Below are 11361 nucleotides of genomic sequence, written 5' to 3' on the forward strand. Positions count from 1 at the left end.
GAAAATGTCATCTCTTTGTCCTAATTTATGTGGTAACCTTTAAATTTTAAGATTCAAACATGTTTGGAGTAGAGGGAGTTATATGTGAAATATTGTACTTCTCTTCATTTTTTGGTCATGCCAGGAAAGAGAGGAAAAGACAAGAGAAAATAATACTACAAACACTACTAATAAATTTGCACTTTACTTTAAGCGAGGAAGATAGGAAGGTCACAAATTAAACTAGCACTCGCTCTCTTAAACTATTGAATTAGATATAAATGTTAGTAATAAAAAATAGTTGAATTGTAATTATCTATATGTAACAAAATTATTTAATTATTGAATCAATTGTTTTTTGCATGGGTTCGTGCTTGCAGGGCCTTACCTCATCTATTATATATATACAAAGGAGAGTCATATAAAAGGTAATGTGACACCTTTCTATAACCTCCATTTGCATTTTTTTTCTTTGATATTTTTTCTACTTTTCTCTACTAATGTGATATATTAAGATGTAAAAGATTCATTTTTAATTATATTTTCTCAATTGCACCTTCGCATTTTCTCTTCTTTATTTCCGACGTATAACATTCATTCCTCGATAATAAGTAATTCAATTATTTTTTCATTCGATAATAAGTAATTCAATTATTTTTTCATTTCTAAATCCCCATATTCCTTGACGTATTCAACCCCATTACTTCATCAAATGTAAAACCACGTTCCTTTCCCTATTAAATCCCATTACCGCTTCATATGTAACATCCTACCCACATTTTTGCTATGTTACTCATTACTTCAATCTAATAAAATTTTGGGGTAAATATAGTTGATGTAAAAGAAATAAGGAAGAGTCAAATAAAAAAGAAAAAGAATCATAAAGAGGAAGTGGTCAGAAAACCATGTTGCGGAGATAGCTAGGAGTAGGACTCAGCTAATGTCAGAATTCGCGTAAATATCAATTAGCTCCAGAGTTATATTTATGAAAGTTAACGTAATTAGTTATCTTAACTTACTATTAGTCATAACTTAATTTTCCACATTTTTCAGTATTTGGTTATATCCTTGAATTCTCTGCTCATTCTCAAACACCAACAGAAACACATATACACAATAATTTATCAATGACTAACGAATTTCAAGAGAAAGTGCAACGGTGTGACTTTTTATTCCTGCTTTCGTAGCAATCAATACGTAGCACTAATAAGTATCATACGATCAATACAAATTCAATATATGTTTATCTTTTAATTTATTTTTTTTAGATATCCTGATAATAGTTATGTAACACTCGCTAATCAATTACTATTATGAAGTTCAAAAAGAAAAAATAAGTTGCGGTACTTCATATTCTTGAAGGTATGGTTGCTGCCAAAGTGATATGGCATCCCTCATTGGTCAAAACTTTTATTCATCTTTTGTCTCATTTTTCTGCAATTTTTCATATATTTATGTTACTTATTATTATAAAAATAACTTTGTCAAACTATTCCTCTATTATTGTTATTCTTTAATGTTTATACTTAAATATCTCAAAATTTACTTGCACATCTTTTTCTTTAATGTAATATTAAAAAAATAGTTTTAATATTTTCTATTCAAACCTTTCAACACATTTATCTTCTTTTTTCTTTTCTTTTTTGTATTTTTAGAAAACATTTCTCCTTAACTACAATGGAGTAATACGTAAAAAATATAAAATGGATGTGCTTGCTTTCCCTTATGGAAGCTCAAACAACCAATAAATGTCTATCACTCACGTAGCCATTGCACTGTTAACAACTTTGATATTATCTTTTTGTATCTCTCTCTTTTTAAAAAAAAAAATTGTTTCAAATGTTAACCCTAAATAAATAACTCATATATATTAAACTTTTACTCTTAATAATAATCATTAACTTGTGTCTTTTAAGTTTTCATATTCAAGACCCTCATTGATTTAATTTTAAAATCTACTAGACCTTATGATAGTTCTCCACTTTATTTATATAAAGTTATATTATTGTTTTATAAAACCTCTACTCAAGATTTTTTTTTTTTTATATTTAAAATAGTGATGTCTTTTATATTACTATTGCAGATTCGTTTTTTAGCTTAACTAAACGAAGAAAACTCTTGAATCTTGATAAGTTTGCGAGAAGGGTGCCGAACAAAAGCTCAAAAACTTGTCATATGAAACATTTTCTTACTAAATTAGTCTTTTTTTAAAAAAAATATATTACTAGAATATTTATATTGTAATTTTGTCATTTTTTTTATTTTTATCATTGTTCTTTTTATTTTTTATGTCTCAATTAAATGATTTTAAAATTTAATAATATATAATTGCGCGAAGCGCGTCAAGTTCTCTAGTATTTATACAAAGAAAAGTTACAAAATCGCCGACGTGGCTCTCTCTAAGGCTTAAAGTTCTATTTATCTTTTTTGTAATTTTTTTAAGCTTTTTAATTCATTTTTCAAGTTAATAATGTTAATTATTTCCTCCATTAAACCCATTTATAATGTTAATTATTTCTCAGCTTTTCCTTACATTTCTTCCCCACTAATACTCATTACTTCAATCTATTTAATTTTCGGGTAAATAAAATTGATGTTATTGGCAATGAATCATAATAAAGACTCAACTTAATAATAGCATTTTCCATCACAAGTTAATCATTTCACATTCCCAAGTAAATTGATCATGATAATTTTTTTGTTTGTGTAACTTATAGTTTTAATAATATTTAATGTGTGTTAAATTTTATGCCTCTTAGTAATTTTTTTTTTATGAACTATATATATCTGGGAAGCGAATAATTCCTATGCATGTTCTAATCCGCATGCTTTAACATACAAGGCTTGGTTTATTGCTTTTGGTAGATGGTTAAGCATATTCATCTTTTCTTTCTCATTCTTTTTCCCTTTTTGGCTATTTTTGTCTCTAATTATTTATACTTTATTGGAGTAAAAGCCCCAATTACTACGACTTCAACTATATATGTACGTAGATAAGGAAGATTATTGTTGATTTATCTAATTTTTTTATTTTTGACATCAAGATATAATATTATTGTTGTTTATCAAGGATTTAGCGAGTCAAGAACTCCAAAAGTCCAAGGATTTAGTGAGCCAAGAACTCCCAATGGCCAAGGATTTAGCAAGCCAAGAACTCCAAACGACTAAAAATACTGAAAAGACAGAGAATGACAAACCTTCCTCCCATACTTAATTTATATTAATCGACAATTGTTGTATTTAAGAAATACTCGTATTATAGAGTTAAAAAAAACGTGGATAGATCTTTAAATATCGATAAAGTAATTTATTTTCGAATGTCTTCTTTTGTGGTATTTGTCTCTGGATTACTTGAATATTTGATTGCATATATTGTCTTCTCTCTAAAATGATTTCTTCAAATACAGTTTTTTTCCTTATATGATCATTGTCTTCTTTCTGGACATAATATTTAAGTATGTTCAAATATTTTTTTCCATGTGATTATTGTTTTTTATTTTTAAATTTAACTTTTTATTTTGACATATTAATCGATTCTTCAAATTTCTCGGACTGTTCAGTTATGTTTGTCAAATAGTTCTCCATTACAAACATGTTTGTGTTCTTTCATCCATAAAAACTAAATAGTTGAATTCCAAACTTGTCAAGCCTGTCTAAGCCAATATATAGTTTTTTCATTGGCATTGATTCAACATATAAAGGCATGGGTGATTTTTCTTTTATGCAAATGGTAATCTTCCTTAATTGTCATTTCATTTAAATAGTTTCAGGTGGAATTAAAATTCTCACTTATTTCGTAACATTTGAAAATAGCAATATAACTTAACTATTTATATAATATTATAATATCAAACCAGAATTAACAAGAAAAAAGAGAATTATATGAAAACAAAATATTGTTGTGTGGACGTATTCAAAACTATGGTAGATACCTTATTATTCGATGAATGTAGTAGATACTCCCTTCATTCAGATTTATTTGTCATATTTTAACTTGACATGCTCATTAAAAAAATAGTGATTGACATAGTGACTTTACGATATCATTCCTATTAATTGATATTTAGAAATAATCGTTGGAAAATGATTTAAGAGAAAGTCTCGAGTTCGAGTCCGGGGTATGAAAAAATCCTTGGTAGGGAGTGCTTCCCCCCGAATGGGGCCCTAAGCGGCGCGAATCCGAATTAGTTGGACTCCAATGCGGGTACTGAACACCGCATGAGAAACCAAAAAAAAAAGTAATGTTAAGAGTAAAACAAGAAAAATAGATTATTTTTTTATATAAAAATAATAAACACTTTCTGTTCAAATATTAGAAAAAAAATTGTGTGTGCTCTCAAATATCTATTAAATAGCTAAATTGACACATAAAATATATCATCTTTTTAGACTATACACATCATCCTCAATAAAAAATTATCAAAAATAATTATACACATCATCCTCAATCAAAAATTATCTGAAGCTTTACAACTTATTGAAAGTGAATGATATAGTTATAAATAATATCATATTTTAAGTAATCAATTATTTACATAATAGACACTCTAGAACAAGCGCAAAAGAAAACTTCAAAATTTGAAGCAAAAATATCTAATTTTTATATAAATAAAGATAAAATATTAATATTAAACTTTAAAGAAAGAAGAGAACTTTTGAGAATTTCAGTAATGCTTTTGTTTCTACTTTGATGTATCAATAAAATGTACAAAGGGTGGCTATTTATAGATCACCAAACTTAGTTCCTAAGGTTGTCAAGCTTGACTTCAAGTTGGCAAGTTGACAATATGGCACTATGGCCAACTATTTAGGTATTTAAATCCAAATTGAACAAGTAATTTTTGGTCTTCAAATTCAATTTGACTACTAACTACTATCTCTAATAAATGACATTTCAGATATATACATGTCACATGACATTCATATTCTATAACACTCCCCCTTGGATGTCCATTAATAGATAATATGTCTCGTTAAAATCTTATTAAAAAGGACCAGTGAAAAAAGTCCAGTGAAGGAAATAGAATACACACATCTTGTAATATGCCTTTAGTGTTGCCTCATTAAAACCTTACCAGGAAAATCCAATTGGAACAAAATCTTGATTAAGGAAAAAAGAGTATAACGCATATTTTACTCCCCCTAATGAAAATTTTTAATGACCTGAATCTTCACATCCCAATCGTGTGCACCATCTTCTTAAAAGTTGTAGTTGGTAAGGAGTTGGTGAATAAATCAGAAATATTGTCACTTGAACAAATCTGTCGCACTTTGATATCACCATATTTCTGGAGCTCAGTATGTAAAAGAGTTTTGGCGAGACGTGTTTCGTTCTATCTCCTTTTATGAATCCTCCATTTAGTTGTGCAATGCATATTGCATTATATTCATATAAAATTGTGGGTACTTTGTTACATTTCAAATCACATTTTTCTTGAATGAGATGTATCATGGAACTCAGCCATACACACTCTTGGCTTGCTTCATGAATAGCTATTATCTCAATATGGTTTGATGAAGTGGCTACGATAGACTGCTTTATTGATCTCCAAGTTACGGCAGTACCCACATAAATGAACGCATAGCCTATTTGAAACCGATCTTTATGTGGGTTAGATAAATACCCATCATCAGCATAACCAACAAGATCGGGACTGCAATCTTTAAAATAAAATAAGTCCATGTCGACAATCCCTTTTAGGTACCATAATATGCATTTGATCCCATTCCAATGTCTCCTATTAGGATCAAAACTGTACCTTGCTAATAAATTAACTGAAAAGGTTATATCAGGCCTTGTAGTATTTGTAAGATACATTAGTGCACCAATTCCACTAAGATATGGTACTTCAGGACCAAAGAGTTCCTCATTCTTTTCTTGAGGTAGAAATGGATCCTTATTCACATCAAATGATCAAACAATCATTGAAGTACTTAATGAATGTGCTCCGTCCATATAAAACCTTTTCAACACCTTTTCTGTGAAGCAGATTGATGGACAAAGATCCCGTTTGTTAAATACTTAATTTGCAAATCAAGGCATAATTTTGTCCTTCCAAGATCTTTCATCTTAAATTATTTCTTTAGTTAATCAATTGCCTTTTGAAGCTCTATTGGAGTTCCAATAAGATTTATGTCATCGACATATACAACAAGTATAACAGACTTAGATGTTGTTTTCTTTATAAAAATACATGGACAAATTTTATTATTCGTATAACCTTTCTTAGATAAATATTCACTAAGATGGTTATACTACATGCGATCAGATTGCTTCAAACCATACAATGATATTTGCAACCTAAGGAATTCATTTTTTTAGGCTTTGAACTATATGTTTTTGGCATCTTAAATCCTTCGAAAACATTCATGTATATCTCATTATCAAGTGATTCATAGAGATAGGATGTAATCAATTCCATCAAATGCATTTCAAGTCTCTCATGGACAGTAAAACTAATACGATAGCGCAATGTTATTGCATTCATAACTGGTGAATATGTCTTTTCATAATCGACACCAGGCCGTTGTAAAAATCCTTGTGCAACAAGGCGTGCCTTATACCTTTGTATTTTATTTTTTCATTTCTTTTTTGCATAAAGATCCATTTAAAGCCAACAGGCTTAACACCATTAGGTGTTTGAACTGTAGGTCCAAAAACTTCATGTTTGACAAGTGAATTCAATTCTGATTGAATTGCTTCTTGCTATTTTGGTCAATCATTTCTTTGTCAACATTCTGTGACAGATTGAGGTTCAAGATCTTCATTATCTTTTATGATTTTTGTTGCAACATTATATGCAAGGACATAATCTACTATTATTTCAGACCAATTCAAATTAGTTCCAATATCACTTGAATTTATGGAATAGTTTCTCATTTTCTTGAGACTCGAACTCATTGATTCCTTCAGGAATATCAACATTGTTCAAATCTTGAACTTTTATATGAGGATCTTTCATAGTGTCAACTTGAACATTTTTTTTTTTAAGATTTCGATCCTTAGAACCCAATGGTTTACCATGCTTCAAGCGTGCCTTGGACTCATTAGCCATGACACTTGTTGATGGTTCTATAGGGACCTCAATTCGAAGTGGGACATTCTCTACAGGTATATATGATTTACCAATCTTTTTCAAATCTGTAATGCGTCAGGCATTTGACTTGTAATTTTCTGCAGATAAATAATCTTTTGTATTTCTTGCTCGTAAATACAAAATTTCACAAAATTTCTCTATTGATTGCACTATTTTTTCACAGTGATGAATTTTTTCATAAAATTTCTCTATTGATTGCACTATTTTCTCTCCCTAATTTTGGAAAGAGTGTCTCATCAAATCGACAATTTGTAAATCAAGTGGTGAACATAGCTTCCGTTAATGGCTCAAGGTAGAAAATAATGGAGGGTGATTCAAATCCAACATAAATTTCTAACTTTCTTTGGGACCCATCTTTGTGCTATGTGGTGGTGTAATAGGCACATACACAATATATTCAAAAATTCTTAGATGAGATATATTAGGCTCTTGACCTAAAATCAATTGTAACAGAGAAAATTCATAATAATTTATCAGTCTGAGACGAACAAGCATTGCAGCATGCAAAGTTGCATGACCTCAAAGAGAGGTGGGCAACTTAATTTTCATACGCAATGGACTTTTTATCAATTGAAGACGTTTAATTAATGACTCAGCAAGATTATTCTGAGTGTGTACATTAGCTATAAGATGATCAACTTTTATCTCAATTGATAAGCAATAATCATTAAATGCTTGATATGAAAACTCTACAGCATTGTCAAGGTGAATAGACTTAATCCGATTATTAGGAAATTATGCCCATAGTCATATTATTTGTGCCAATAATTTTATAAATGTCAAGTTGTGAGATGAAAATAAGTACACATGAGACCATTTAGAAGAAACATCTATTTGGACCATAAAATATCTAAACGATCCACTAGGTAGGTGAATAGGTCCACAAATATCTCCTTGTATATGTTCTAAGAATGTCGGGGATTCAATTTCAACCTTAGTTGGTGATGATCTCACAATTCACTTGCCTTGATAACAAACAGTACAAGAAAATTCATCATTTGAAAGAACTTTCAAGTTCTTTAATAGATGTCCATTTGAATTTTCTATGAGTCATCTCATCATTATAGATCCAGGATGTCCCAATCAATTGTGCCAAAGTTAAAAAATATTTGAATTAGTAAACTTTTGGTTTACTATAGAATGTTCCTCAATTGCACTAATATTTGTTCAATACAATCCAGAAGATAAAGCAGGGACCTTTTGTATAACACATGTCTGCCCAAAGAGATTCTTAGTAATACCAAGATATTCAAGATTCAACCTATCCATTGTCTTGACATGATAACCAATTTTATGGATATCCTTAAAACTCAATTATAATGTCTTGAAAAAATAATACTATTTATAATGGGTTTAGCTCCCTTAGGTAAAATTATAATGGTTCTGCCAAAGCCTTCAATCAAATTAGTACTACCAGAAATTATAGTAACATTTATCTTGCCCATACTTGAATAAGAAAAATAATTCTCATTTTTAAATATTGTGTGTGTGATGCCAGAATCAATCAAGCAAATGTCTTCATAATTGGATAAGTTTCTTTGAGAACAATCCATATCTTCAAATAAAATAACATACACAAAATAAAATATATAAATCAAATATTTGTATTAAACAAAAGCTACGTAATATAATAATTACTCAAATTTATCTTTTGTTATGCAATTTACAAGAAGATCTATTTAATCAAATCAAACATGTACATTATTTTATGAAATTAATTTTAATTAGATCATTCCTTTTTAGATAAAAGAGTCTATTGTTGACTTGATAGAAAAATAACATTCATCATAACTAAAAAATATAAAAATACTATTCAATCAAAATAGGATCAAAAAACGATTGACTTTACTAATGAAATTATGATAATATGATTAGTAAAAAAATAGTGATTAAAAGACTAGTACTCATATAAACAACTACTATTACATGATCTTTAGTTTACTAATTATTACTATTAGCAAAAATAAATAAATTTATTCATTCTTCTATAGCCACGAACCATCACCAATCAAGTGATCTATCTTTCCTTCAGGGTGCTCGAAGAAATCTGCTACATCTAAGTGTGTGATGTTAACATAATTTTCAGAGACAAAATTAGCTTTGAGAATTTTTTCTTTCTTATTTTGTGATGCTTGGTAAAGCTCAACAAAGTGTTTGGAAGTGTGACAGTCACACGCATAGTGTCCCTTTACACCACATCGAAAACAAACACATGCTCTAACTGCATCACGCTTCTCATCTTTTCCTTGTTTCTTTTGGCGGTGTTATTTCTTTGTTGAATGATTAATAGCAGGAACATGATTTATTTCTTTACCATAATCATGACCACAATCCATGTTAAAAACCAGGTTCTCGACTTTTTCACGCCTAGCATGGTGGGCGTACACCCCATTCACTTTTGGAAATGGTGTAGATCCAGTATGTTGATTTTCATGATTTTTCATTAACAAATTATTATTTCGTTTAGCCACAAGAAGATGAAAACTAATTTTGAAATACTTCTTGAAACCTTTATCTTGATATTGTTGCTGTAAAATCACATTCGAAGCATGAAAGATAGAAAGTGTTTTTCTCATCTTATCAAGATCAGTAATAGTCTCTCTACATAATTTTAACTGAGAAAATTTTTTGAACATGGCAGAATTGTACTCATGCACAGACTTATAGTCTTAAAACCTAAGTTGCATCCAGTCATATTGTGTTTTGGATGGATGATCATATTTAGGTGGTCATACCTTTCTTTAAGGTTATTCTACAAAACAAGCGGATCCTTTACAGTAAGATATTCAATTTTCAAAATTTGGTAAATATGATGACGCAAAAATATCATGTACTTAGCACAATATTGTTTTGATGCTTTATTTTTAATTTTAATGTCTTCTTCAAGACCCCTAGCATCTAAATGGATTTCAGCATCCAATACCAATGAAAGATAACTCTTGTCCGATCGTTGAAGGGAATCTAACTCAAATTTTGTAAGATTAGATATATTAAAGGAATGAGATAGTAATACCTTAGACTTTAAATTTTGATAAGGTAGAGCTTCATGCTAATAACATGTTATATAAATAAAAATAAAATATTAATAGTCAATTTTAAAGAAAGAAGAGAAATTTTGAAAAATTTAGTAATGCTTTTGTTTTACTAATTTGATGTATCAATAAAATGTACAGAGGGTGGATATTTATAGACCACCAAACTTACTTCCTAAGGTTGCCAAACTTGACTTCAAGTTGGTAAGTTGATAATTTGGCAATTTATTCAACTATTTAGGTATTCAAATCCAAATTGAACAAGTAATTTTTGGTCTTCAAATTCAATTTGACTAGTAACTATTATCTCTAATAAATGATATTTCACACATATACATATCACATGACATCCATATTATATAGGCTAAAGTCATCGATAGACCCTTAAACTTGTTTCAAAATTTTACTTGGACCCCTTAACTAAGCCCTATGCCTATTGAACACTTCTACCACTTCAAATTTGAACCATCTAAGTACTTTTTGCTGACATGACATAATGGGTGTAGTACACATAAAAGGGGCACGTGAATAGTCATTTTTTGGCTAAATTTTTTTTGGTCTTCTTCTTCACTATATTTTTTATTTTAGATTTGCCACCATCGTCGCCACCTTTTCATTGAAAAAATAGAGATCATCATTAAAAATTTTAAATTTTATACTTTCTATCTAAATCTTCCTCCCCCCCCCCCACCCCCCACCCCTCCCTTCTTACGGTTCCGACTCTATTTTTTAAATAGTAGATTTGAAATTTTTTTTCTACATAACAACTAAATTTGAAAAAAAAATATTGCAAAAAAATTAATAAATTCAGATTTAAAGTGTCAATGAGTAAAAATACGTAAAAGAGAAGAAAGAAGATGAACTTACATTTAGTTCTATCAAGAATTTTACTTTTTCTAATCAAACTCATTCTCTTGATTATTAATTGAAACTCAATGTTGGTACTAATGATTTGTTTATTTTTATGTTAAAGAATTTTTGATTTCTTGGTTTAGTCAATGAATTTCCATTGATTATGCTTATGAGGTTAGCATATTGAAGGAAAATAAACATACAGGAAACACACACAAAAAAAAAGCGTTGAGTTAGAAAAATGAGAAAATTAAAAAGAAGTGATGCATTTTCTCTCTCTCTCTCCTCTCTTCTTTACTCTCTCTTTTTTGTCTCTTTGAATTTATTCTTTTTCCCCCTATTAGATCTATCTCTTCTTTATTCTTCATCCCAAATCCCTCTATTAGATCTATTATTTCCAA

This window comes from Capsicum annuum, chromosome 12 (genome assembly GCF_002878395.1).
Source record: "Capsicum annuum cultivar UCD-10X-F1 chromosome 12, UCD10Xv1.1, whole genome shotgun sequence".
Classification (NCBI taxonomy): domain Eukaryota; kingdom Viridiplantae; phylum Streptophyta; class Magnoliopsida; order Solanales; family Solanaceae; genus Capsicum; species Capsicum annuum.